At 41.5% G+C, this 4936-nt stretch overlaps 1 pseudogene; it reads right to left on the reverse strand.

The window, feature by feature from the left end:
• LOC108283788 overlaps positions 1 to 1081 on the reverse strand; it is a 2760-nt pseudogene extending 1679 nt beyond the window's left edge.
• Positions 1082 to 4936: the final 3855 nt, after the last annotated feature.

The following is a 4936-nucleotide window of genomic DNA, read 5'->3' on the forward strand; positions in this document are numbered from 1 at the left end:
GGACTAACTGGTGGTGACTGCTCATTTTCTTTAAGACAAGCAACTTGATCAGTGAAAGGGATAACTATTTGTTCTGGCAGTTGCTCGACATAAACTACTCCTTCGGTTGTAGGCACATCATTATAGATAGATGATATATGAACAGTTGACATAACGTCAATATCAGCCTGCAAAGGGACCTCAGGAGCTTGATCATAAGCAGGAGGTTCTTGTTCATCCTGCAAGGGGATTGAGGAAGCCGTTGATAGTTCGGCCTCATTTTCTTTAGGTTGAGAACCCAAATCTACATGGACAGATGTTTGGCTCACAACGTGCACTTCTAGTACCTTTCCAGAATACACAAGAGGAGCAGCCACCATGACATCTTCAGCAGCCTCTGAGCTCGGCACCTCCTTGATAACAACAGGCATATTGGTTGCCACATCCACCATTAAAACATCAGATTGATCAAAATGAATAGATGAAACTTTACCTAACAGCTGAGCAGCAAACTGAGCTGGGTCAGCTGGGACAGGCAAACTCTGGTGAGACAGCTGTTGGAGGTGGTGAGGAGGGTGGGGTAGTAGTCTTAGGGGTAGCTGCTTTGGGAGAAGAATCATGAACTGCCTCAGTTTGCTCAGCGCTTAGCTCAGCATAAGTTGATGGAAACTGGGTGGTTTTGTCACTATATCCTGTTCCGGTTACATTGTCCTCCTCTGTGTCTGTAGATTTTTCCATCCGTGTAGGTACTTTAGATTCTACAGATGTTTTTTTCTGGTTCTTTTAAACATTCTACTTTCTTCGGTCATATTGATCCTTCTGACCACTTCTGTACTTTAATCTGATAAAACTGTTTAACCAGATCCTTTATATCCAGAGAAGTATTCCCTTCTCTATACATAATAAGTTCTTTAAAATAAAATACTGCAAACTGGTTGATGTTTGATGGGTTGCTTTTGATAGTGGCTCTGCTAATTCCTTTGAGTAGAGTCTTGAGGCCATAGGGTATGCCAAATCTGGATGTTGAAGAAATCATTTTGGCAGGATGTCTGTAACTCAACTTCTTTCCGGCTGCGTTCTTAAGAGCTTCCTCGTTGCCCGCTTGCGGATAGCTCCTCTAAATGAGGATATATACATAAAGCCTTCTATAGCCTCATTTATAGAAAGAAGGTAAGAAATGTCAAAAAAAAAAGCTATTATTTAGAACTTGAGAAGATGTAAAACAGAGGAAAAAAAGCGTGTTAGATGGAAACATGCTTAATTTGGAACCAGAGAGGCAATTTCTTGTATAATACAGTATGTGGCATCTTACATTCTTTAGTAGGTTTTATGGTCTGGCTAGGCCATTGTTACCTTCACATTGGCATTTATTACTTGGAACTATTAGGACCCTATGTGGTGTGGTGTTTGTTGGTTTGTATGTCTGTCTCCTCCATGGGTATTTATCAACTACTCTGTGCCAGGCTCTATGGCATTTAGGATACAGAGATGAAAAGACAGAGCCCTTAACTTCAAGGAGCTCATAGTGCAATGAATGACAGCTAAATAAAGAGGTGATAATAATACAGTGAGGAGAAGATTGTTTGAAGTTCAAGCAAAGGATCAATAACTTTGGTAAGCTCTCCATGTGCTGGGATTGGTAGATATCAGTTACCTGCTGAATATTTTCTGAAGGACCAAAAGAATAGCTCCCAAATCAGCTGTCTGATGAAAGTCAGAGCTGTCACCTCTCTCTGGCTAGCCTAGTGAGATACCCAATACCTGCACTTAGATTTCTGGTCTATAGTTTGAGAAGCCATGCTTGGGAGAGCTTTCAGTGCAGTCACTTTGTCCAGCAGACTAGGAACACAGACTTTCTGGAAGGTTTATCCTCTTTCTGGGAATCTGGGCAGAAATCATTGTTTTTAAAAGTAAAATGTGGGAGCCAGCAGAGAGATGGCAGGGAAAGTGGATAGAAGCTGAGGAATAAACAGGTTTCTAGTTTCAGTGCCTCCAACCAGATGGAGTCATACTGCATGGGGATGAGTTCTTTTCCATAAACCTGTTTCTCCTGCTTACTGGGCAGAGCCAGGCAGTTGCTATGTTGAGTGGAAGAGGAGCTGTGCCGGGGCTCAGGGTCTGTCCAGCTGGTTTTCAACTCTTAATTCCTCAACAGAGCCTCCCCAGGCCTGTGCTCCTGCTCTGGGGCTTAGAACTGAGGGGATGGCATGAGGCGGGCATCTTCTTATTCAACCAGATAGTGTCTTTCATGTCTATAACCCCACAGACCAACATAGAATTTGATACAGGAGAGGAGATCTAAAGTGAATATTTATTGAATAAATGACTTAATAAAGCCTGGGTAGAAGGCTTTTTTTCACTTGTGATACTGTCCCTTTTTGTTCTTCAAGTGGGAGGTACAAAACACAGTTATCAAGCTCTTACTGGTTGGCAGACACTGTACAGGCATTATCTTTTGTGAACTTCATAGAAGCCTTATAAAGTAGATATTAGTATTCCTGTTTTATAGATGAAAAATATGGGGATTGGGATATTTATAGACTAAGGTTAACAACTACTGTCTGATGAGGTTGAATTCAGGTTCACCTGTCTTCAAAGCTTGTGATCTACATTGTAGCACTTTGCTCAGTGGGAGGGTTTACACTCACTTGGAATACCAAACTGTTGAGGAGATTCCATGGAGAGTCTTTGAAGAAAGAACAAACCCTGCAGCCTGAGCCATCGTGTGTGTGTGTGTGTGTGTGTGTGTGTGTGTGTGTGTGTGTGTGTGTCTGTATTTTAAGACGGAGTCTCACTTTGTCACCTAGGCTGGAGTACAGTGGCGCAATGTTTGCTCACTGCAACCTCCACTTTTCCACTTCCCAGGTTCAAGTGATTCTCCTGCCTCAGCCTCCTGAGTAGCTGGGACTACAGGTGCCTGCCACCATGCCTGGCTAATTTTTGTGTTATTATTATTATATTTAGTAGATATGGGGTTTCACCATTTTGGCCAGGCTGGTCTCAAACTCCTGACCTTGTGCTCCACCCGCCTTGGCCTCCCAAAGTGCTGGGATTTCAGGTGTGAGCCACTGCACCCAGCCTCAAATATAAATATTTTTAATTTAAAAAGTTTTTAACTGACAGATAAAACTGTATGTATACAGTGTGCAACGTGATATTCTGAAGTATGCGTACATTGCAGAATGACTAAATCTAGCCAGTTAACATATGCATCACCTCACATAGTTACCATTTTGGTGGTGAGAACACTTTATATCCACTCTCTTGGCATCTTTCAAGAATGCAATATATTATCAACAATACCTATCATGCTGTATGATGGATCTCTTGAACTTATTCCTGCTTTCTAACTGGGATTTTCCATCCTTTGACCAACATCCCCCTAACTACCCTTGCCCCCTGCCAACCACTCTAGCCCCTGGTAGCTGCTCTTTCACTCTCCACTTTTATGAGATCAGTTTTTTTTTCAGATTCTACATGAGTGAGCTCATACAGTATTTGTCTTTCTGTGCCTGGCTTATTTCACTTACAATGTGCTGTAGGTACAACCATGTTGTCACAAATGACAGGTTTTCCTTTTATTTTAATGGTTGAATAGTATTGTGTGTGTATATATATATATCACATTTTCTTTATCCATTCATCGATAGACACTAAGTTGATTCCCTGTCCTGACAATTGTGAATAATATAGCAATCAACATGGGAGTACAGGTATGTCTCTGACATACTGATTTCATTTTCTTTGGATACACAGTAGTTCCCCCGCTGGCATCCAAGGTTTTGCTTTTCAAGTTTTTAGTTATTCACAGCCTGAAAATATGAAGAGATTTTGAGAGAAAGTGATGGGGGGAGGAGGAGGGAGGGCCAGAGAGAGAGAGAGAGAGAGAGAGAGAGAGAGAGAAAGACAGAGCATGCGCAGAGGCTGCATTCATGTTGCTTTTATTACAGTATATTGTTATAATTGTTCTATTTTATTATTATTTATCATTAATCTCTTAATGTGCCTAATTTACAAATTAAACTTTATCATAGGTATGTATGCATTGGAAAAATATAGTGTATATAGGGTTTGGTACTATCTGCTGTTTCAGGCATCTTGGAACTTATCCCCTCTTGAATAAGAGGGGACCACTATGTACTCAGTGTTGGAATTGCTGGATCAAGTGCAAATCTTTAATTAATACAGCTACAGCCTAGTTGGGATTCTCCCCAGCTACTAAGAAAATGAGTCTGCATCACCTCTCAGGCACTGAGGAGACCAGCTGGGCAAGATCTTCAAAAGCTAGTGATGGGGACCAGAGCAAAGGCAGGAGTGTGCCGAGTATACAATGGCTTAGCCATGCAGTGGGATGGCTGGGCTCAGAAATGCTAGCTATTGGAATTGGATTTTCTCAGCCAATGAGAATATCTACTTGGGGCTATTTGCTTTTAAGCCTAATTAAAAATGATCCCAGGTCAAATTCTATCTGGAAAGTTGGCCATTGAGTACCAAAGTGATACTTTAAGTAAATGTAGCAAGCTCTGAAGGGAGCTAACATCCCAGCAACTGACTCTTACTGTATGCTGGCTCTGCCTTCAAGGTTCTCAGGGTTGCCGTCATTTTTTGTTTGTTTGTTTGTTTGTTTTTCTGCCTCATCCTTCTTCAAGTTGCCATGGTTTTATTTGTCATTTTAGGGAGGGAAAGAGGGAATTAATTGGATATTTCCTTCCCCAAGTAAGGAAAAGGAACATTACTTATTTTTTCTCTTCAAATCAACCTAAAGACAAATCGTGGCTGGGAGACTTTGATATTGAGATGTAGATTCCAGAATCTACTTGTTTAGTGTCTTATTTTTCCCATTTTCAAAGTTGGGGTGCAGCTGAGATGTGGAACCTTGATCTGGAAGTCACAGCCCCTAGAGCTCATCTGGACTCTGGCACTAATTGACTGGGCATCTTAGGCCTCTCTGGCTTTC

The sequence above is a fragment of the Cebus imitator genome, unplaced genomic scaffold (assembly GCF_001604975.1).
Source record: "Cebus imitator isolate Cc_AM_T3 unplaced genomic scaffold, Cebus_imitator-1.0 Scaffold265, whole genome shotgun sequence".
Classification (NCBI taxonomy): domain Eukaryota; kingdom Metazoa; phylum Chordata; class Mammalia; order Primates; family Cebidae; genus Cebus; species Cebus imitator.